Source organism: Psammomys obesus, unplaced genomic scaffold (genome assembly GCF_907164565.1).
Source record: "Psammomys obesus unplaced genomic scaffold, mPsaObe1.curated_primary_1811, whole genome shotgun sequence".
NCBI classification, from domain to species: Eukaryota; Metazoa; Chordata; class Mammalia; order Rodentia; family Muridae; genus Psammomys; species Psammomys obesus.
This window is the reverse complement of record NW_026593286.1, coordinates 15,132,696-15,158,214: the sequence shown is the minus strand read 5'-3', so window position 1 is coordinate 15,158,214 and position 25,519 is coordinate 15,132,696.

Here is a 25,519-nt window from a genome sequence, read left to right as displayed (position 1 = left end):
CCTTCCTTCCTTCCTTCCTTCCTTCCTTCCTTCCTTCCTTCCTTCCTATTTGCAGTGCACAGTCTGATTATAAGCATGGAAGACTGGGTAGCTGGATGGGTGGGTGCCTGGATGGAAGCACTGAGAGATGTGAAAAAGACTATCTGGCACCAAGGATATTTGTAGCATATACTACTCATGACTTTTCAGGGCAAAAAAATGTATGAATTTCAGAATAAAAGACGTTTGAGAAATGTTCCACTGTTTCGGGATCTGCTTTTTAATAAACGGAAGGGCTTTATGTAGCTTATATTTATTTCCCCATGTGTTGTAAAATTTTGAGAAGGAATGCAGTTCACAGTACTTCAGAATGTATCTGATGGCAGGACAGCTAGTAATTGTCTGCCTGTTGAATTTGTGACCCTCAGTTGGCTGGAGCTCGGTTCCTCTGAGTGTCTTCAGTACCTCCCCTTTGGAAGAAAGTTCAAAGCCATTTTTGAGAAAGAAAGGATGGAAAGAACTCGAGAGAAGAGATACGGGAAATAAAACTCTCATAGCAAGGGCTGTCAGCTTTTGCAAAAGGCCAGTTTTCCTAAGAGGACTGTGGAAGGTGTTGAGCTCACATTCACCGGACAAGAAAAGATGAACAAGATGCGGAGGGGAGAGGTTTCAAGTTAAAACACAGCACTGAACTTACTTTTTGCTGTATTTAGCCTTCTGTAGATATATGTCCAAATGTGTCACTTGAATTGAACTGCTTTGTGTGCTTTTTAATAAAATACTTAATTGAGGTAGAGACCCTTTCCCCAACTAGCTCTGTGGTATCATCTTTGAAGATTCTCCTTTTCTTTCCACTTGAGACACCTGGAGTTCTTTCTGTCTTTCAAGGATGCTAAGCACACCCTCATAACGGGGTTTTTGCATCATCCATGCTCTATCTCTAGAAAATGATCTTCTTGTCACCCCCATCTCCCACGTAACTTCTCCTTAAAATGATTTTGTCTGTCTAGGATATTCTACCACTAATATTGTACTTATCTTGAACATAGCATATACCACTCACTCAGCATTCTTCATTTTTATCAGACTATTAACAACCACTTTACATAGCTATCAGTGAATATTAGTTACTTCCCTTTGCTTAACTAGAGCCTTAATAAAGGCATGCTAGAAAATATGTGAGGATGTCCCTGGTCTTCATCGAGCCCCTGGCTTAGCTGAGCTTACCTTCCAGGACATGCTAAGATTAGAAGAAATCCTTCGGCATATTTTACAACACAGGAACATCAAAGGTGTGCATTAATCCTAATTTTTTTGTGTGTGTGTACAGTTGCCAAAAGTGAAAGGAAATTCTGGTCAGAGAGCTAATTCATAATATTACTATAAATTCAGTGTATCTTTGTAAAAGGTGAAATGTTGTAGAAACCATATATTACTATTGCTAACGTTAGCTGGCAATCATTTTTCATTTACCTTTATTTTCTGAGCCAAATTAATGAAAAATGACCTATCCTTCTAATGAATAATTTGTCCCCAGGCATAAATTGGATGTAGTCATAAACACATTAGCAGTTTCAGGCTCACCGATTTTAAAACTCTGATGGTGGACGGGACCTTAGGGATCAACTAGCACAGCCCCCTCATTTTCTCATTTTCGTATTTATGCTTACAGCACTAATTATTACAATCTGCGGCCATGGGCAGTGGTCGGAAGGCATTAACAGACCCACAGGAGTGCTCCACCAACCTGGCCTCTAATTGCCTGTTACAACTCAATCCTGGCACAAGAGGGAATTCATGTTTCCCCCCCTTTGGTGTGAACGGATAGCCTTAGTCCACCTCAAGTGTTTACATTCGTATTCAAAAATGAGAGGGGAGGTGAAGGGAAATAAATAAATTTCCAATCTCTGCTGGAAGTCAACAGAGATGTTTCTGCATCTGGAGAAAATAATCCGGCTTGAAAATGGATTCAGTGTTGTAAGCCATTCTAATATGAATAACTCCAAGGCAGAGTTCAGTGGGTAAAGAGCTGGTTATGCAAGAGTGAGGTCCAGAGTTCGGATCTCTAGACTCTGCATAAAATCCTGGTGTGCAGGCAGACCTACTTGTAATCACAGAAGGTGAGAGGCAGAGACAGGGAGTACACAGAGCAAGCAGGCAAACCAGTTAGCTGAAGCAGTGAACTCCAGGATCAACAGAGCTTGCATCCTGACAAAGACACTCCATGCCCAAATTAGGCCTCCACATGAATGTTCACTCGTAAATGTGCACCTTCACACACATGGAACATACATACCCAAAGCACATATGAACATACATACACACACATATCACACACATATTTTAATATATGTATAAAAATAGTGAAATAATGCATTTTACTTAGACATACTTGCTATTATGCATAGGATTAATATATGTTTATATATACTGCTTTTTGGAAACAGTTTCAGAAATTGTACAACATTTAAATGACTTTTTAAGTCTACAATATACAACATCTGTTTTAACTGACTTTCACATGCCTTCACTCATCACCTCTGAATTGGGGACATGGGCTAAACTGTTTACCAAATGGGTTTTCAAGCCTGGCTCCACTGTTAAAATTAAACAGGGCTAAACACTCAAACATCATACTTTCAGATGACTAATAACCCGGAGCAATAAACTGCCTTCGATAGAGATCTGTGTTTTGTAATGAAAATGTAATCATAAAACTCACACTGGAGTTTCTATCCTGCCCAGCCAAGTTACCATCAACAAACATGTTAATACCTGCCAGCGTATTTCAGCACCTTAATGTCAGAAAATAAGGAAATGCCAATTTTGCTCAGAACTCAACAGATTCCACCTACTTAGGCGTCTCCCAACTTGTGAGATGAATGTAATTTTACAATTCTGATTACTCAATCAATGATATACATCTTTCAGGGATTGTGTTTCTTATTCGAGAGGCAAGTTGTAATTTATAGCAAAGTTTTTTTTTTTTAATGAAATGTTTCCAGTGTTTCACAGTGCTCAGCTCCTTTAACAAGCACGTTTTATGACAGAATTATTCTACTGCTTTCTCATGTCCCTTGTTGTGCCTAATCCCATGTGTCAAGACAAATGTTTTCTATCATCCAGACTCCTTTATACATTTCATGATTTATTTGTAGGCATTCATTCCACAAACATTTATTGAGCTTCTTTTTTAGGGCAGGAAACAGTATGTTAAGTTTTATTCAAAGATGAATAAAACATAATCCCTTACTACCAGGTGCACATGAGGTAACAAGATAGGCATTTATGTAAATTGATGCCTGCAATACACTTTTGTAAATAAAGTAATCAGGTTGTGGATGAAGATACTGATGCTTCAATTGAAGGGACACTTCTCAGCAGAATCAGGGAAGCCTGCAAAGGGAATAAAGTATTTTTTTTTTAAATCTACAGAAGTAGGAGTTCCCTAGAAAAGAAGAGAGACCAGAAGATGATGAATGCAGAAGAGGAACAAGGAGGCTCTGGAAAGGATGTTCACATAAGGGGTGACAGGAGGTAGCCAGGAAGAGCCAGCTTAGAATGACACTGGTGAAATGGGGCAGAAATACCTTGCAGAGCCCAATGCCAAGGAAGTTGGATTTTCTCCTAATAAAATGGAATATTACAGGGCATTAAAATATTAATTTAGACTTCTAAAATTATTTCCTGTTATTTTACCTGTCAATTAAAATTTTGCTTTTTTGGCACTACAATTGCCTATATTTCTACTAAGAATAGCTTTAACACAAGAATCTGAAGGCTGTGAAGCACGCTATACCAAACATGAGTGATGACCCCACAAAGGGAATAATGTCCAAACCCACCTTGAGCCTGTGAAGTCACAAGCATCTTACTTGTGAGGTACACACGAGAGTGTGAGCATGCGAAGGCCTGGTCACCTAAAAGACGCCAGGTATTTAAAAGCCTCTTGATTTGAAAAGGATGATAAATAGGTTCACATTGGCCAAAGAAGAGTAAGGCGGAGTGTCACAGGGAAGCAGAGCCAGAACGTAGGATGGGCAGCAGGAAGGGTGGAGTAGCTTTCGTCTGCCATAGCTGTCAGACGTGTCAGCAAACAGGAACATAAAGAAACAAAATTACATGGGTCTAGGTAACTTACAGAACATGCACATCAGGTATTAAAGTGTGTTACCTCTCTCCCAGCTCTGAAAGGTTCCTCCATCCTGCCTAGATGCTTGCTTTTTGCTTCAGGCACCATTATGCTTTGCATTCAGCATCATATTGGTATCATTTGTTCCTAGGAAGCGAACATCTTTTATATATCAATTCAGACTGACTGCCGCTGCCTCCAACCTCAGTGTCCTGCAGAGTTCTGTGGTTCTTGGTGGGATTTAACAGCTCCTTGCATTATGACCTGGCCATTGTCTGACCCTTGCAGCTACCAGATGTAAAGCCGAGCGCATTCAGGGGTCCACAGTCCACTTTAGTGATGGTGCATCTCATGTTGAACTCTCCACCACTGTGTCAGCTCTTTGTGTCAGCATGAGGTACAATCTTCCTCTTCTGTATCAAAGGGCCTGTATACGTTTTCCCATCTAGTAACTTGCCATTCCATGTTTGAACAACTTCTCCTATTTGCTTGCACAAAGTATTGAGGAGCGTGGGTCCAAAGCTTGCTACATGATAAAACATTGGGTCTAGAGTATCTGATCCATAGAGTGTCTGACACTTTCTGTGAATGTATGTTGCAGTAGATGAGAGATGGGAGTGGGCAGTTACATGCTAACACTCTATTGTCACTTTCTACAGCATGAAATACGTGCTGAAATAATCACTGTTATGAATCCATATGTATGCTTTGTATACACATACATACATACATATATTTGTACATATTTCACATGTATGTGTGTGTATTTTCCATCATCTAAAAATGTTGGCTCTAAACATCACAAGCCCACCTTCTTAGAACAAACAAGAGGCTAGCTGTTTCCAGAGCATTAAACATGAGAAGGCCAGCAAGCCATCTCTCTGTCTCTCTTGGCTCAAATCAAGGACCTTCCTTTCCCACAATATACATGTGTGCACACCATGCTTTGCTTTAATCTCCTTGTTCCTTTAGAGTCTCTGTGATGACCCCATTTTGCTAGCATTCAAAGGTTCAGTCATGAAACACAAAGGTCTCTGGAAAAACAAGAACTTTGCAAAGCTTTCAGGCAATGCCATCAGTAAGCATTTTCTTCAGCGGTCATCACTTCAAATAGCAAAGTTGGAAATAAAGACAAAGTTCTTTAAGGACCCCAAAACCCAACATTTAAAGAAAGTGAGAATAAACACAGATCACTACCTGCTCCTTAACCCTTTTCCTATGATAACAAATCATAAATATCCTGCTCACTCCTCTTCCCCACAAAAGAAAACTCTGTGTTACACATTAAGAGAGTCTTCATAATTTCTGCATTTTCCCATTACCCTAATTTTCAATTTTCTCATGAAGAAGAAATTTCTGACTAGTTGAAAAGAGTATAACAAAGCTGTCCGGATCTAATTCTGCTAAATATCCACAATATCATAATAAAGTCTTCAACTGAACAGCTGTTCTTCAGGGTACTTCTGAGAGTGTTTTCCTCTGAAACTCAATAGGTGCTTTCATCTCTCACCAGTGAGTGCCCATCTTAGGTACAGTAGCAGTTTTCAGAAGTCAGGGGTATTTGCAGAAAGACAGATATCAAACCTGTCACAGGTAATGTCATTAAATTAGTGTTTCTGTTTGTCTTTGGAGTCCAAATTGTGATGCGTTAAATTAACATCAGTAAATACATTAAGATCTCTCAAGAGAGCCTGGCACACTGGCACATGCCTGTAATCCCAGCACTCAGAGAGGCAGGGGCAGGAGATCTCTGTGAGTTCGAGGCCAGCCTAGTCTACAAAGTGAATACAGGACAGTCAAGGCTACACAGAAAAATCCATGTCTTAAAAAGTAAAATAAAATAAAAATCTCTCAAGCGATACAAAGACTTTGTACCATGGTGGACAAAACAGAGCTAAACAGAGGGTTCCCAAAAGATGAAACATGAGTGGCCAAGAAATGTCAGGAAACATTAGTCACCAGGGAAATGCAAACCAAAACTACTTTTAGATTCCATCTTGCACCAGTCAGAGTAATGAAAATCAAGAAAACAAATGATAGCTCTTTCTCGTAAGGATATGGGTTAAGGAGAACACTCATGCATTGCTGGTTTGAGCACAAACTTGTACAGCTATGATGGAACTCAGTGTGGCCATTATTTAGAAAGCTGAGAATAGATCTACCTATACCAGAGCAAGCTATACCAGTCTTGGACATAACACCCAAAGGACTCTGCATCCCACTATAGAGACATTTCCTCATCCATGTTCATGGCTGTTCTACTCATAATAGCTAGCAATCAGAAATAATTTGGATGTCTGTCAACAAATGAATACACTTATGCAATGGAATATTACTCAGTTGTTAAAGAATAAAATTTATGGTAAATGGATGGAACTAGAAAAATAAATCATCCCAAGGGAGGTAACCCAGACTCAAAAATTGTCTATGATATGTATTGCTTATATATGGATATTAGTTTCTAAGTCTTGGATAAACATTCTGCAATCCTTATAACCAAAGAGGCTAAGTATAGAGTAAAGTATTAGAAAGGAGGGAAGCATATCCCAAAAAAGGCAAAATAGAATATGTAGTTAGGAACGGAGCAGAGAGGGACTGGAACAAGATTAAGTACAGAGTGGAGGAAAATGGAAGTTAAGGCAAGGAATATGAGGAGAGACAGCTAAAAATAAAGGCTGCTTGAAGGATCATATGAAAACCTACTACAGCAAAAAGCTTCTTAAAATACATATGTGTATAAAAGAAATTTACGTGGAATGACCAAGTAACGGGGGAGCGAAATCCACAGCTAGACGTCTCTCACTACCAAATGAAATCTTTAGTACCAAGAATGGATCATTTCTAATTGAGGCGTTGGCCAAAGAGTCTCTATTGAAACCCCAAGCAGCTTAGGCTATTGCCAAAGTGTTGCTCGCTCTCCACGAGCTGATGATAAGGCCCTACAGCTGAAGGCAGCACCTACATCACTCATTGAACATGGAGAAATTGAGCTGGTGCCTAATCAGAGTCTTCATCCTTAACTGATTAGTATTTATGGCACTGGAAAGAACTCAGCACCCCATCAGAGGTGAAAGATAAACGCTAACTCAGCTACAAAACCTTTGATCGACAATGGCGACCTGACTATATGATATGCTGCTGCAATCATGGCACAAAAGTGAGAATATCCAACCACTCTCTAATTGGATTTAAGGGCCACTGCATGAGGTGGAAGCCATGCCTGAAATGGCTCGAGTGGCCAAGAAGCTGAGACTTGTTAGGCCATGAACTTGGAGGAAAACCAAACACTATTGTTCGGCTGAGGGAACACAGCAATAAAATGGCTCCTAACAACTTTCTGCTATATTCATAAATCAGTGTATCCCTCAGCCATCCAAGAGAATCTGAAATACTATAGGCCATTAAGTCATTGATTTGACCAATGACCAGATAAACTTAGAAAAATTGTATCCCAAAGGGATTTGTGTCACTTTTGTTCATATTCCAGTGACCGAAACAGACAATAAGAAGTGTATTCAGTTCAAAGGGAGAGGCGTAATACAATACTATTATTTGCCCATGAAAAGAGAACAAGAAACAACAGAGAGGATGAAGGGCTTTTCTGGGTGGCAAGGATTTGTGGTGGTGGTTCTCGGTTTTGGTTAGTAATGTCCCCCCTTTAAGCTCTGTATTGGGCACCTGTGGAATATCCTTCCCATAGCCTGAACAGTCTTGCAATACACAACTTGCTTACATCTGGAGGTTGTGGGCCACTGGACGCTTTAGTCAGTTGGCTTTCAATCCAAACTTTGGGTTGTTTAACTTTTTTGAAACATTAGCTTCTTCCACAAAAGCTAACAACATCCAGGTTTTCACAGTTATAGACACAGCCCTTTCCTTGAGTCAACAGAGCTCCTGCCTGAGAAGATGTAAGTTGTAACCCCCCTGGCTTTCTCATTATTTCCCTATTCTGTAGACACTCAGTGGATTTCACAGTGTTATTGTGAAACCAAAATAGAGGCTAAAGTCTCCCTTCTTGAGCCATTTTGTGGAAACCTTATGTTCTGATTGGCTTGGCTAGTCTGCGATTTCTTAGCATGAGCCTTTGCAAATTGTGGAATGAGAGCAGTTGCTATCTCCCCTTGCTCCCTGTTCTTTAATTTGCAGACCATTTAGAAAAACCAGGCATTCCTTTTCTGAGCTCATCTTTTTCTTATAACATACCTTGTCAACTGTGGCCAACAGCAGCCACCACATATTAAGAAGCTAACATTCTTCCAATATTTATTCCCACGAAGGGAATATTCGGGAGGCCTGAGCTGCTGCCAGAGATACTGCAGCACTGGATGCAGCTTTACTGAACCCTTCCCTGCAGCTCTAGTACTGTCCATCTTGTGAGTATTCAATTGTTTCATACTGGCCCACGAACACCAAGCCACGGCTATGTATTTCATGGCTGTGTTCTCATGCAGCACTTCGAACGTCTTCTCCTTTCTGGCGTGGTCCAAAATGGCAGAGTAACGTTGCAATAAAAGGCATTTCTCAGTATTCAGAGTCGTAACGCAACAAAAAACAATTTTTGTCACCCATTCTGCCTTGTCACTACATGTCTGTCTCAAAGTTTAGATAGGCTGTGCTGCAGGAATTTCAAGTGTTACTTTTCCTCGGGGAGAAGACTGTCTGTTCACCCCAGATGGAGCTTGACGAAGACCAAAGAAAGGATTCTGTTGAAATGCAATTTAATAAACATATGGGAACATGGCTGAGGTGTTACTTACGTAAGCCTGACTGACCCTCACACAACTACACCCCCAGACAAGCCTACGCCATCACCATGGAACTTGTGAAATCTTAACACCATTCTGCACCCTCCCTGTGTTCTCAGTCACCTTCCTCACAACCCAAAGTCCTGCTCTCTGGCGCTCTGATGGAATATTGTTTCAAATTTTGAAAAGCTGCCTTCTAATTATGTATTTATCTACTTGTTTTTTATACTTCGGGCTCTTGGAGGATAAAGTTCCACTAATTTTTTCAATTCCAAGGACCTATTCACTGTCAGGCACATGATAGATTCTAAAGACATTACTATGGAGGGAATTTGTTTTTGAAAAATTGATTATATTACAGAACCTGCAGCTGATTTTCCCTCTAGATTAAGATTGTAATTACACATTTTAACATAATGAGATTTGAATTTTAATAAAGAAATTTGGTCTTATAATTGTTTCTTATTTGAAATACCTTTTTCATCTCATGTCCCATTATCACAGCCTGGGCTTTCACAGACTCTGTGTACAAGCAATAGCTCTGTAGTAAATGTATTTAGTTTTATTTGTTCTCATTCATTCTGTATCTAACATAATTACTTTCTGTCATTAAAAAGTTATTTTGTCCATATTGACCATAATGATTTTTTTTTGCCATTTGTCTCAAACGACTTCTGCTGATTTCAGGATAATGCCACAACAATTTTACAAGATTTCTAGGACTACTCATAGTCTCCAGTCTTCATTTCACTCAACTCTCATTTCTCTTTCTCCGGTCCTCCAGCTCAACACACTGTCAAAACCACATTTAACTTTTCTATCTTCTTCAAGCCTATGACATGTCCATTTCTGCATTTTGTGCCTGCAACACCCTCTTCCTTTCAGCAAATCAAACTCTACTTTCCCTTTTGATATTGCTTCTATCAGAGTACAACCATCCTTGGCTCTTCCTAGACTGGGCCATGCTTTCTTTGCATTTTTTCCCAGTATGCTATATGTCTGCTTTTTAATAAGTACTACCCTTCATGATTCATGTCCATTTACTGATCTAGCAATGATGGTTAGACTTGCTCTAAATTGATGGTTCTTAACAGAGGGCAGCTCTGCTCCTGAGCTGTCTTTTGGAGTACCTGCAGGTACCTATGATAGTTCAGACTGGGAGATGTTATGATGTGGGAGGAGAGGCCAGAAATTCTGCTACTGTAATACATAGGACAGACCCCCAGCAAAGGGGGTGTCATAATGATACCAAAGTGTCATTAGTGCTGAGAATAAGAAACCCTGAAGCAAGTGTGTGTTGTGCCTTAAAATGCTGGCATACCACATAGCTACACACAAATAATTTATAATCCACCTCTAAAGTTAAATATACTTATACTCAGTAATGTACTTAAAGTACTTTTATGATGGGAGATTGTGAACCAAAACAAGAATTTATACACCACTGGAAAAACATGCAGTAGGTGCTTGATAAAAGTTGCTGTTTGCCTTCATCTAAAGGCTGGTTAAAGTTTAGAAAATCATGTCACAGGAATTGCTCAAGTATCTGTGATTGTGGAATATAAAGCAGAAGATAAAGGGGCTTGTTATCTGTTTTCAAAAACCTGAAAGAGTATTTTGTAGAAGAAAGATTTGTTCTAGTTTTGTACCTCCAGAAGGCAAACTAAGATCAATGGAATCAAACACTGAAGACTATTTCAATACTATAGAAGGAAAATTTTCTGAGAATTTTGCCACTGGGCTGAAGAAATGACCTAGTATAACACTGTAGTCAGTTGTTTGTTGGGATAAGATGTGGGGCAAAATAGGCCACATGATCATAAACACAACGGATTTGAAAATGTGTTGTTAAAATGTCTGAACAGAGCCGGGCAGTGGTAGCACAAACCTCCCTCCAAGTGCTGCCTCCAAGTGCTGGGAGGCAGAAGCAGGTGGCTCTCTATGAGTTGAAGGCCAGCCTGCTCTACAAAAGAGAGTCCAGGAGAGCCAAGGCTACAACACAGAGAAGCCCTGTCTCAGGGTGGGGGTGGGGGTAGGGGTTGGGAGGCTGAACAGACACAGATGACATGAAGGGGAAAAAAGGAGTAATGGATATTGAGATTTAGATGGGTAAAGGATGGTGGAATAGAGCAGATGTGTGGAATGAGGGATAACTAATTCAAAGGTGTTTGAAAAGACACACACACACACACACACATGCATGCTCGTATAAAATTCTTTCATTTCTGTTGCCCTGGAACAGAGAATAATGCTCCTCCCAGAAGCCTTGTACCGGGGAAGGATTAATCCCCTTGAATTATTTATTGGTCAAGTGTGTTCTGGACATGCCAACAGGAAAAACACAGGTGATTATAATTACTCTTGTTTCACACAGAAATATGATGGTAATGTTTTATTGCTGAAGGCACCATCCACTTTAGTTATAAGACATACAGAAATCAAGTAATTATTGACTAGGAGGTTTACCCCATGCTGTGTAGCTTTCACTGTACCTGCAGGTGCTGTGTAGGCCCATGACTAAAAGAGTGTCACAAATGTTAAGGGAATAACCTACTGCTTTTTGATAAAATTTAGAGCCTGCTTTATAGGAGGAAACACATGCCTGACACTGTAATTGGACTAAGAACCAACCGTTGTGGAGTTCACAGATTCCAAGGGTAAAAACTTAGTATTTTTTTAAATGGACACAGTATCAAACTGTCCTTTAAATCCATATCCTTATACTTATAGATTAGTGCATCTCTTAGACCTTATCAGGGAAGTTTCTTTATACTCTGGACGATGCTTAACGCTGGAACTCACAGCTGGTCAAAGTGTACAGAGTTAATGTCAATGTAGTGCTCAGCCACAAATGAGACATCTAGAGCACATCCCCTAAGGCTTAAGAACCACCTTGGAAAGGAGAGTAGATGTAAGAGAAGATGTCAGGGAAGACCCGAGAGAAACTCTGTCTCCCCGACATAGAAAGGTTGTGCCCATGAACTCACAGAAGGTGTGCTTGCCCATACAAGATTTGCACAAGATCAGGCCAGAGGACATTCTAGCATGGATGGAAGTGAGGTGAGGGGACACCCCTCCCCACATCATAACTCCCAGCTAAGGAACTATTAAAAGTTGATGTCTTCTGAGGGAGAGAGAATTAGTTTTCTTTAAGGGTGCGTGCGGCCCGTAATAGGTTGACCATGCTGCTGGGTGGTGGCACAGACAAGCGTTCGTGCACATTGGATTCAGTGGGTCATTACAAATAAGAAAAGGGGACACAACATTGGGAGGACCGGAGAGGTGAGGATTGATCTAGGAGGAGTTAAGGCAAGAAGTGGAGGGGAGTAATTATGGACAAAATACAGTGGAATTCTCAAAGAATCAATAAAATATTTTTTTTTATAAAAAGGAAAGGTAGTTGTGAACAGAATTTCAAAAGTTCATCATGTCCTCCAGAGTTGCATGTTACATGTTTAAAGTAGAAGATGAAAACTCATTCTTAGATGTGTGCTGTGTTTTTAAAAATATTTTTTCATAGCAGTTTTGAAATCAGCACCAAACATTGGTAAAGCATGAAACCTTAAAGGAAAAAAAAAAAACAGCTTATTCTTATAATGTGAAAAATTCGGTCACCTTCATTCGAAATGTAACAGTTTCATATCACAGGTTCACAGTGAAAACACGAATCTATTAAGAGAGTAACCTTGGGAGAGTGAGACACACTCTTACTAACACACCTTGGCAGGATGACTCAGGTTATAAAAAGGAGACAGCCCCCAAAAGATGCAAGCAGCCAAGGTCAAAGATGTCGGTTAGTGCTTGGGACGGTCACGTCAGCCTCCGAGGACCACTATTCAACCAATTTTTGATGGAGGGCATTCAAACTTGAATGAAAGCTTAATTTCTATGATTTGTGAGGTTACTTTTCAGAATTTAACAGAAAAAAAAAATGAGTCTAAATAGGAAATGTGTTGGTGAATCTAGTGAACTTTTATATGGTGAATAGAAAGTATCCTTTGCATTGATTGTGTAAGATTCTTCGGATCAGGCTGAACAGGGACAGGACACATGCCTTCTGACATCAGTTACAATTCAAAGGGAAACCACAGAGGCCAGACCTGAAGGCTCATTTATTCTCCAGAGCTAAACAGTCTCCCAAGGAAGGCAGATGCATTTTCTGAGATAGGCGTTTCATCAAAGAACAGCTGATAATGACTAATCAGAGCTGCCTGGCGGCTCAAGCTCACATCTGTTTTAAAGATTCGCTGAATCCTAACAGAACACAGCTTTTGTTCGAGACACCCTTATGGTCGCCCGTAGTCTAGTAGCATTAGACCTGGACTCAAATTGGTTTACGTGATGCCATCTACCATACCAAACCAGAGGGGAAAAGAACGATCAGATATGTTTGAGATGAAAACGAGGCTAAGTTTTCAGACATGCTCATTAGTGCAATAATGAAAAGGATTTTTTGTAGAGAACCAATGGTTTCTTTTCATGACTTTCAGAGTTACACAGATTACATGTGGGAGGCAGAATGAAGTCACACGGAGGTGTGTCTCACTAGAGAAAATCAGAACCAATATGTGCCTTTCATAAGCGTTTTAAACAGGCTACCTTGCTCAGAGACCTCAAGAATGACACAGTTAACCCATCGCGTGCTGACCTACATTTCCCTATATTTATTTGTAACCCACTGAACATACCCACAAAAATATAAAGATATATCTGTTCCTGTATTGCCCTCATTGCCTTACCTCATTCCTAAGACAGAACTGGGCACATATCACACATTCCAAAATACGTTTTGACTACTGACCTAGGTTGTAGATGTAGAAATTTGTGGCAGAAAAAAAAAAAAAAAAAGAAAGAGCTTCTAACGGAAGTTGAGTTTTCAAAGGCTTAAGAAATGACTTATATAAGGAGTGCCAGTGGCTTGTTTCAACATTATTCTGACACAGAAATGGCATAACAGAAATGGATAATTTTGAATGGTGAGTAGAAATCTTTGGTGGCATTGAAGTAGATGGAATTTTAGAGCCATTATTTAAAATCACACTCTGAATTAGAGTGATACAAGATGAGATTAATTCAGCATTTTCATTTTTTATTTTGATTAGTTTCAGATTGTCATTTATACTGTCATTAGTTTTAAACATTCTTGATCTTGGGCTAGTGAAGGCTTGGTTAAAAATATGTAAACAATAACTCCCCAAATTTAGGAGGCAGAGGCAGGAGGACCCTGCATTTGAACCCAGCCTCAACTATATAGTGAAACTCTGTAACAAAGCAAAATAAAATGAAACTAAAACTAAATGACAACAAAGATAAGCATAAGGTGTGACTAATTGTTTTGCTTACTGGCATTAATAATAATAATAATAATAATAATAATAATAATAATAATAATAATGTTTTCCATTCTTTGCAACTAGTGACCTCTCCATCAACTTGTGGAGTCCCTGGTGGATATTTAGAATTTATCTGGAAAAAAAAAATCTATTCAAGTTGCAAGAAATACTTTACACATGATGAGTAAAATGTCTTTCCTGAGGTCAAGAACACAGCCCTGAAATGTTGACAGTGCCTGCAGCTCTTTTTGAAGTAATCTACTGGTCCAGGGCCTCCTTGTTCAGAAGCTATGATGACATTTATGTAAATGCCGTTATCTTTGACATGTACTATTAATCTGTATAGGAGTCAAAACGCTGACGCCCCTAGAACAGATGAGTGATGGGGTTTTGATTATATCAGGATGTATTCAGGATCTCCTGTACCTGGGCAGCTTACATTAAAGCAATGCACCTCTGACGTCTTTCAAATGAATTTAAATTAGTGGAAGTGACCAGTTTATGACTCACACAACATCTATAAATCCCTGTAGATCAGGATCCATGTGTTGTCTCTATTTTTCATTTTCTACAGAAGAGAAAAGAATGTCACTTAATATTTACTGAAGAAGTTTTAGGGGTCAAGTTTTGTGTACGGCCTTAACCTTAGGAAGTCTTCAATAGGGCCCTAAGTGAAGTCCAGTTATCTTCATCTGCACAAAACGGGGCATAAACATAGACAGGCTAATCACTCATTTGAGAAAAATACAGCTAATATGCGTTTGAGCTGGAACTGGAATCCAGATCTTTCCAGCATTGTTTGTAATCATGATCCCTTTTTCCCTTCTCAGTTAACAGTAAAGATTTTTAATCTTCTGCAGCTCTACCACTCTAATCACCTCATATTTATAGAGCTAACATTTATTGGGTATTGACCATGTTTTAAAGCTTTGTGTTTAAGCATTCAATATTTACCCAAATTAAATCCTCATATGGAGTCTTCGACCTGGAAAAATAGATGTAATTGCTGTCAGTCCTGTATTACACATAGGGACGTCGAGTCATGGGGAAAACTTTGTAAACTACTTGGGGGCATAGGTTTACAGAGGGAAGCCAGGCTCTGAGCCCTGACACTCAAAGAGCTCGTCCTTGTATTCAGCTGTTCTCAACTGATGTACTCTGTGTGCTGCACCATGTAAAACATAATGCACACAGGCTTAGCTTTGACCTTGAAGCATGCATGTAGTGTATCGCTCTGTAATTACCTAATAGAGATGCCCCAGAGAGCTTCTCTGGGTGTCTTGGTTTATGCACTTGCCGAATCAGACTGAATAAATAATACTTGGCTGAGCCATGCCTTTTACATGTTTAGGAATCAATTTTTTCTATTTAATAAAACTGTATTTCAGAAAGACCAATTCTTTCTATTCTATTCTATTCAGAACACAGGAGATTCTTCAACAAAAAAAAGAAATACATATAATTTATATGCTGTTTGCCTAGCAATCTATCCTTTCTATTCAACCTAAATTAATTATGGAGGGTGTACGAGGTCAAAAAGGATTTTAGGGTATCTGAGTATCTATTCTGTTTCAAACAGAGGACTCAAAGTAAGATCTTAGAATTGCTTTGTGTCTTAAAAAAAATAAAATAAAGTAAGTGGGCATCTTGCTTGCCTTTGAAGATCCCCTTGCTAATCTCAGATTGCCATCTGAAATTTTAATTAGTGATTTAAAATGTGCTTACACAAAGAACCTTGTCCAAGTTGTCTGTTTCTGCCAAATTAAACTATTAAACTAAGTAACCTAATTAAAATCCTTTTAGCTTTTAATCAATATTTTATTTACATTCATATTTCCTGGGAAGCTTGATGAGTTTTTCTGGATGTGATAGTTATGGCTTCCCTATTTATCAAAGGTCAATTTTAAGGAGTTCCCTTCTCCAAGGCCACAGAGTCAGCAGGAAACTGATGAGGATACCTTTGGCTCATGCCCCTCTGTCCTCTACCAGCCCTGGGTGCACAGAAAGCATTGTTGTTTGATGTTTCTACAGTTGGTGGAAGAAGCCCAGGCTTGTAGAGATAGGAGAACAGTGTCACTGCTCTCATGTAGCTAGGCATTTCGTCTCTCCTCCCAGAGACCCCGACAGTCTGGAACCATGAGAGGACCTTTAAATCCAAACCTGCCCAAAGTCCCTATCCTCAAGGTCAACTACCAACACACAATGTATGAAAACACTGCAAAAAGCTTTCACAGCACCCTTCTCATTCATCCCATTTTACAGAGGCAATCACTTCCAGAACTTTAATCAATGTATATATCCATACCTCCAAGAACAAATTTCTAAAGTTTAGGTGCCAGCTGTTAATTTGCTATGGTAAAGACAATGACTGAGTTGCCTTTAATTTTCCTCAGTGGCCATCCCACACACATGAATGCAGCTCAGCCATGGTAAAGCAATCCATGTCATCACATATGGAGTGATGTTACAAAAAAAAAAAATATTTCCCCCCTTGAACTTGGCTCTTCCTTCTCAAATTCATTTTCTTTGAGTTTGGCTCTTCTTGAAGTATGTGTTATGTATTTCTTATAATATTTTTTACCTTGAGACACTGTTTCTAGAATTCAGCTAGTATGCTGATAGGGAACACACAGAGTGTTCATATTCACAGGGAAAGGAATTTGTAGCCAACCCTACAGGTGGGCTGTCTCAGAGTGGGTCTTCTGACCCATGAAGTCATTAAGCTTAAGCCACCTGGAGTAGACAAGCCATCCTTTGTGAGTCTGGTGCCAATTCCACATCTGTGAAAAAGACTTAAGATGTGGTGCTTGGGGATTTGCTATTGCTCTGCAACAGTGGAGGACTGAGCTAGCTGGGGGGAAATCCTGAGAAGCGGACCAGTCCTTTGTTTCTTAGATGTGTGCTTTGCTGCAATAAACATGACTGATATTCTAATTCCTGATTGACTTAATATAATGTTTCAAAAAACTCAAGGGACTTTGTGGCATTTACTCTTTGGCACCGTGCAGAAATCTTGCCATGTTGAGCTCTCGCATGGATTTTTACTTAATCATAACAAATAGTTTCCTCCTTCTATTCTTTCTCTCTGGTTTTCTACCTGAATCGGAATTCTATCAGGCCAATTTCTCTCATCTCCGATTTTTCTATTCTCTTTCATCCCTTTGTTTTCTGTCTGTTCCATGTTTTGATCTATTTCCTATGACAATTCTAATTTTTTCTTAGAAAAAACATCCTTTCAGACTTGAAGTTCCTTTTACCTGAAGTCACAGGCAGTTGGACAATGGGGACATATTCTGAGAAACAAGTTGTTAGGCTGATTTTGTCATTGTATGAGTGTCATGGAATGCACTTACTCAAACTGAGGTAGCTGTGGCATTCTGATGATGCTATTTATGGGTATATTGTTGAATGTGTTTTATTGTGGGCCCAAATGCTATTGTGGAACCTGTGACTAAAGTCTTAATGTTCTTGAATTTTCTCTTCTACTACTATTTCTCAAGATTATATCAGCCTTACTCATCTCTATAATAAGGTGAATAGTAAGCATAGTTAAATAGTTTTTCTAAATATGCTTTCTTTTTTTTCTCTTCATACAAACTCACTTGTGGAGGTACATTTACCACATTTTTTTTCTATTTTTCTTTTACTTGGACTAACAGACTAAAACCAAATGGCTTTCTGCATTGTCTACCTGTTCTCTGTCTTTGATAATGGAGCATTTCCAGGCTCATTGGAAACTGGTAAAGTGTGAGGCAGAAAGAGGACATTAGCATCTTTGTGCCTCTCCTATCCATTATATCCTCCACCTCAGGGTGTGTTGACTGAGCCATTCCACAGGACACTCTCCTTTCTCCGTTGAGTGAGCTAAATTCAGCAGGGAAGAATTTCCCAGTGTTCTCAGTGCACAATATGGACTATCAGAGTGCTGGTAAATGAATAAGGAAAAAAGGTGTTGGCAATCTGAGAATGTAAAATGTAAGATTTTTGCCTTCATTTTGCATGGAATCCCTCTTACCATTTCTGAAGAATGAATTTATTGTCTTTTTTCTCTTGGTTTTGATCTGAACTGTAACTCCTGTACAAAGAAACTTTATTGTTATCTTTTTATTACAATTTATTCACTTTGTATCCCAGCTGTAGCCCCTCCCATCACCTCCCAATCCGGCCCTCCCTTCCTCTTCTCCTCCCATGATCCTCCCCTAGTCCACTGATAGGGGAGGTCGTCCTGCCCTTCCATCTGACCCTAGACTATCAGGTCTCATCAAGACTGGCTGTATTGTCTTCCTATGTGGACTGGTAAGGCTGCCAACCCTTCAGAGCAAGGTGAGTCTCTGACTGAGTTCCTGTCAGAGACAGCCCCTGTTCTCCTTACTAGGAAACCCTCTCGGACACTGAGCTGCCATGGGCTACATCTGTACAAGGGTTCTAGCTTATCAAGCTCATCAGGACTGCCTGCAATGTTCTTTTCTGTGCCTGGCAAGTCTGCTCCTCCCTCAGGGTGGGTGGTCAAAAAGCCAGCCGCTGATTTCATGTCAGAGACAGTCCCTGTTCCCCTCACTAGGGAACCCACTTGGATACTGAGCCGCCATGGGCTTAGCCTCTTTAGGTGTACAGAGTTTAGTATGATTATCTTATATTATATGTCCAATATTCACTTAAAAGTGAGTATATACCATGTGAGTCTTGCTGCTTCTGGGATACCTCACTTAGGATGATCTTTTTTAGTTCCATCCATTTGCCTGCAAATTTCATTATTTCCTTGTTTTTACTTGCTGAGTAGTATTCCATTGTGTAAATGAACCACAATTTCTGTATCCATTCCTCAATTAAGGGACATCTGGGTGACCAACTTGCTAGCCAAGCTGACCACTGGATGTCCATGAATAAGCCACAGAAGAGCAAGTAGGGTAATAGTAAGAGCTGTATCCTTGGCCGTTAGCAGCCTACAAGGTATAAGCTGGACATACCTGTGATCTGGATCATTCTGGGCCCAATTCAATCACAAAAGTCCTTACAAGAGGTTACAGGGAAAGTTAGAGTCAGAGAAGAGGTGAAGTGACAGAAGCAAAATCAGAGTAATGGCCCTATTGAGTGCAGGCCATAGGCCAAGGAATACACATGGGTTCTAGGAGACAGAAAAGGCAAGAAACAGAGTCCTTATTAGAGGCTCTTGAAAGAGTACAGCTATTCCCACAGCTTGAATTTAGGACACATTACTCCTTTATCAGATGATAAAGTCATATTGTCTTAAGCTTGTGATGAATCGTTAGAGTAGTAGTAGGAAACTCAGACCTCTCATTCTTCTTCTGCCCAGACATGATACATTAGGGCTTTTGCCATATCTGCATGGCATTTCTGATAATAGGTTTTGGTTGTTTGCTTGTTTTCAAAAAATGGAATTGCTGTGGTTGGATCTTACATTTCACCCCAATACTGTGTGTTTTCTTCTATTCCTCCTCCTATCTTCCTCCTCTTCCTCACTGTTTTCCCTCTCAGACTTCAGTCACTGGAGCTACTGGGAGATGACAAACCTTACTTCTGTAGACCATGAGGAAAGTAGTTCTCTGTGGCGTCCATTTCCATTCATGATATTCAGCCCTGACACACAGCCAGAAGTTACAGAGCCAGCCAACCACGGATGGAAACCTTTGAAACAATGGCAAACCTAAATAAAACTTCCTCCTTATATACTGAATTTCTAAAGTATTTTTTTTCACAGCAATGGAGAGGTGTTTGAGTTAAAATCTATTTTGAAAAATATCCTTATTGTATACATTAAAGTATTTCTGGAAGCCGGGTGCAATGATGCATGCCTGCAGGGCCAGGACTCAGGGAGGTAGAAGTAGGAGGATTGCTGTGAATTTTTGGTCAGCCTGGTCTACAAAGCAGTCCAGGACATTCAAGGGTAAACAGAAAACCCTATCTTGAAACAAACAAACAAAAAGTATGGAATTCAGAGGTATTTTACTTTCATTTTTAATAGATCATGACACTATTATTATCATACCAAGCATAATAATGAAGTGTTTGTTCATACATCACAACAGAGGGTTTTAGTGTGTAGCATTTCTCAGTTCTAGTGGTCTATACTATTATTTCTTCACAGCACACCTTGAAAGCACATATTCTAGTAACATTACATGTGCTGAGAAAATTGTAGTTTGGACATATAGGTATATACATATATTCATATAACAATTACCAAGTTTGCTTCTTTTTTAAAGCAGGTGATCTGAGAAAGTAAGGAGGGAGAGTTGAACTCAGCCATGACCTTGCTTTCTAGTTTCCTTTTTCCTGTGTCATCTCTGCTATCTAGTAGATGTTCTGCCATCTCTGCCAACATCTTTTGGAGTTAAAATGTATTTTGCCAAAGTTTGATCAAACACATTGAAATAAAAATGCCCAGAGATGTCATCTGACTTCAAATCACACAGCCAGTTGGGGGCAAATCCAACATTCAGGGGTCCCTGAATCATCTTCTCAGTCTTAGCTCTAACAGTAGCTTCTGTGGAATGAAAGTAAAGATTATGAGACACAGAGATTTTTAAACATTTATTCACAAGCGATCTTTAAAATTGCATGCTACACTCAGAATTAATTTTGCATCTGGGAATAATATCTTTCTAAAATTGCTTATAATACTTCATATGGTATTTTGGCTGAGTCCTTCTTTTGTTAACTTGCATGTCCTTGATTGTCAAGTATATTCATTATTTTCCCTCTGCCTCCATTTCTGGGGCAGTTTTGTAACAACCGCTTTATAAATTCTTTTTTGTTTCCTCTCAAACAATGTTCGGTGTCCTTATTACTCAGAAGCCAGAAGAAAATGTAGCCATGCTTCACAGCTCTCCTCAAAGGCTCTCCTTGGGGCTGCTGTGCCACAAATCACAATGTTCTTTTCATTTCAAGTGCAGCCTTCACCAGACGCCCATCTAAGAACAAGCTGCAGAGAAATCTTCTGTTGTGAACAGCTTCTGGAGACACCCAGAGTCACTCTTGCATGATCTCCTTATCGGCAAGTCCTCAAGGCTTGGGAATGCTGAGATACCAACTGTTTCCACTTCTCATGTATTACTCAACCAGTATATGGTGACCAATGACACATTTGATTTATCATCCCCCGAAATAAACACATCACAAGACAAAACAAGCTTCAACTTTGCTAAACCAAACCACCTACTTTGTTCCTAGGAAAATGTAATACACATAGCTAACAAACATATTTCATAATGGGTATGGTGTCATTATCAAAGTGTTTCGTAGTTTGCATAGTATCATGATCAAAATGAAATTACAGTATTCATAGTCCACCTCTTCCCATCTACCTGTGCACCAGGCAGTGGTAAATGAAGTCTGAATGCTCGTTCCCTCATTCCCCAAATGGGGAGCACATTCAGAATTAACTATGGAATCCTAATGTCAAGGTTTCCAGTATCCTGGGAATCTTTTTTTAACACAGCCAGCATTCGTATTTTTTGTGCAAACATGAAGCTGTTCAGCAAGTCTATATTATAGTTATTTTATATCTCTATAAAACAGCATGGTCATCATATTCCAAGCGTCAACCAGGGCATGACAGTTATTACTATTTTCACCAGCATTTTTTTTTCTTTTGTCCATTGCAAACTTTTAAGATATTTTTAAATAATTTTACAAAGGCCTCTTAGAATTGCCTCTTCCTTTAGTGTGGCTTCTCTAAGACACGGTGTCCTCATAGGCAAAAATCAATGGGCCAGATTTAATTTCTCAGTTTTAAAGTCTACTGTCTGTTTCAAAAAGCATTAACTGAAACACACACACACACACACACACACACACACACACACAAACAAACACACTTGCACATACTCGTATATGTACATTGATCTAGTTAGGGTTACTATTGGCTATGATGAACTATCATGACACAAAGTTAATTGGGGAGGGGTTATTTCACTTACAGTTCCATATAACAATTTATCAACAAAAGTAGTGAGGAACCTCAAGGCAGGAGCTGAAACAGAGGCCATGGAGGGGTTCTATTTACTGGCTTTCTTTTCACGGCTTATTCAGCCTGTTTTCTCATAGAACTCAGGACCACCAGCCCAGGGATGGCCCCACAATGGACTGGGACCTCCTACGTGATCATTAATTAAGAAAATACCCTACAGGCTTGCCTGTAGTCTGATCTTGTGGAGGCAGTTTATCAGTTGAGTTTCCCTCCTCTCAGATGACTATAGCTTGTTTCAGGTTAACATAAAACTAGCCAACACACACACACACACACACACACACACACACACACACTCATTCATACACATGCATCTACACTACCACATACACACTCATACACACGTACACTCATACACATACTTACAGCCACACACTCATATATATATATGACATATATATATATACACATATATATATACACACACACTCTTATACACATACACATGCATTCACCCACAGTCCTATATGCGCGCACACACACTTACACATGCATGTACATACAACAGAGTGCACAGTCTAGGTTAGTTTTTGTTAGAGTCATTCAAGTTAGAGTCCTTCGGGAAGAAGGGACCTAAATTGGGAAAATGTTTCCAACACAGTGGCCTGAGGCAAAGCCTGCCGGGCAATTTCTTGGTTAATGATTGATGTGGAGGGCTTTGCCAAGTGTGAGTGCTGCCACCCCTGATTAGGTGATCCTGGGGTATATGAAAAATATGCTACGCAAGACATTGGGAGCAAGCCAGTAAGCAGCACTCCTCCATGACTCCTATGGCACTTCCTGCCTCCGGGTTCCTGACTTGAATTCCTGCTCTGACTTCCCTGGATGAGGAACTACAGCTATAAGATGAAACACAAACACACACACACACACACACACACACACACACACACTCAAGTATAATATATTTGTGCATATATATATTGTATATATAAACATATATATGTAGATGTTTGTATATATACTCATACATTTGGGAAGACATGCATACTCACACACAAAACAAACATATTTAAGTAACCCCAGAAGATGATCTTTAAGGGGGTACTGCCAATGTAAGTACCCACCTCCCCCCAAAAAAAGTGTCTCTAAAACTGCACTGTGTATATAAAAAACAAAGTATTTCCATGACACATAATGAAATATGAAAATAACAAGTAAGTAGACCCAGCACGCAATGCATTTTTCTGCCGTTAGTAAACTATAATATTTTGATGGGATTAGTGACAACACATAATATATTTATGAATACATCTTAGTCGTTTAATCAGTAGATAGCTTGTGAACAAGCAAGTAAACAAATATAAATTGGAAAAAAGAAAAAAAAAACACTCGGGTTTACTAGGGACAGGGAAACAAAAACACTAGAATAATACAGCTAGGAAACACAGACCTTTTCTAGAAGTGGATTTCTAATTTTTCCTGAAGCCCAGATATGTCTTCCTACTTATTCACAGTGACAAAAATGCACTTCATTTGGGAGGGAGTGGAAACTACAATTTACAAGTCACAATCTGTAAAGACACCGTCACTCATCAAGTTGACTTCAGTCAGCAGGATTTTACACAGGGAAACACAGGTTTAAATGCAACCTAAGGCAAGCCAACTCAGAGCGATGGCTGTGCAGTCACCCAGGAAGTTGAACACCAGCAGGAGCAGAGGAATGTAGGTGAGATGATTGAATGCCAAAGGTCCTGGACGGAAATTAGCTTAGAGGCTCCCAGTCAGCTATGTTTGTAACTGGCTAGCTATCAACACCCCAGAGACGTTAAGATTTAAGTGAACTTGGAAGAGCTTTTAATAGCAGTGAATCGAGTGAGGATAACTTTCTTCTGAAGACAGGATTTAGACGCACCTCACTGATGAGGCAGCACTGAACCATTGAACAGTTTTTCTGTGTGATGATTTTATAGGAAATCCTTGTGTTGTCTTACTGAGAAAGACAGATATGCGGCAGCATTTTCTATGCAAATTTAACTGGTGGTTTTAGGTTAGGGTTAGTATGTCTTGTCCTACTTGTTTCTTTTTTGTTGTTTTGTTTCATTTTTGAGACGAGGTCTCATACTCTAGCTGAGGCCTCCTTGGAACACATTACATAACCCATGTTGGCCTCAGACCTAAAGCAAACCTGCCTCAGTTCCCCATGTACTGGAATTATAGGCATGAGCCAACACACCCAATAGTCTTTATTAGTGGTAGAGTCTCAGGTTTGGCAGTCTTTAGAGGTCTGAGCAGTGTTCTGATTCTATTTATGGGACCATAAATCCTAAGGTCATGTGATTTGCATTGGCCAATACAACGTTAGGAGGGAAGTGGATTGCAGTGATGTGTCCCGTCTAGCCAGAATATGTGGAGATGTAGTAAGCAGTTGACTATGTTGCTTTTTCTGTGCCACAGTGCCCTATTGGTGTGGTGGAGGTTCTGTCACCCTGTACCCTAGGTGACAGTGATGGAGAGCACAGTTGTAATCAACATAATAGATCAGTGAGTATTGCCAGCAGAAGAGGGAAATACTATTTTTGTTGTTGTTATTTTTATTCAGATTTGGGGGTTGTTAGTTACTGCAGCACAGTGCAGCCCATCCTGAAATGCATGCAGCCCTGCTCTAGCATTCACTGCCAGGGTAAAGCTATATGGTGAAGAGCCCACAATGGCAACTTCGTTGCAGGTAGCATTTGGTTGGAAATCCCTTTGGTTTACTTAACAAACCTTGTTTCCAAAATGTCATGGTCAAGTCAATGCAAGTTTCTGTCTCTCTGTCTCTGTCTCTCTGTCTCTGTGTGTGCATGTGTGTGTGTGTGTGTACGTGTGTGTGCGTGTATGTGTGAGTAGCATTTATGATAAACCCATGCTACCATTTAAGAGTGAAGTTATGTATACAAAGTACTCACCCTGCTGCTATATTCCTAAGTCTCAGGATAGCCCCACCCTCCAAATTTCTCAGTCACTTCTGTGAAATTCCCCATCTGTCTTAACAACCATATTCAATATTCTCAACCAACAGCTGCCCTGGCATCGAGGTTCTGCATTAATTATCTGCCCTCAGCTTACTCTTATTTTTGCATGCATTAGGTTCCCTGTGTCCTTTGCAATAATATTCTAACAGGCACTGGAATGATATGGTCCTTAGGAAATATTAGATCTATTTTCTCCAGCTCCCAGATCACAGTAGAACTGCCGGAGAGCTGATTCATTAGTTCTAGACACTGTTCATAATTATGCTTCATTTTCCACTCATGCTATCCAATATCTGTATATTCACTTAAAAAATCTAGGGTTTAATTTTGTGTGTATGTGTGTGTGTGTGTGTGTGTGTGTGTGTGTGTGTGTGTGTGTGTGT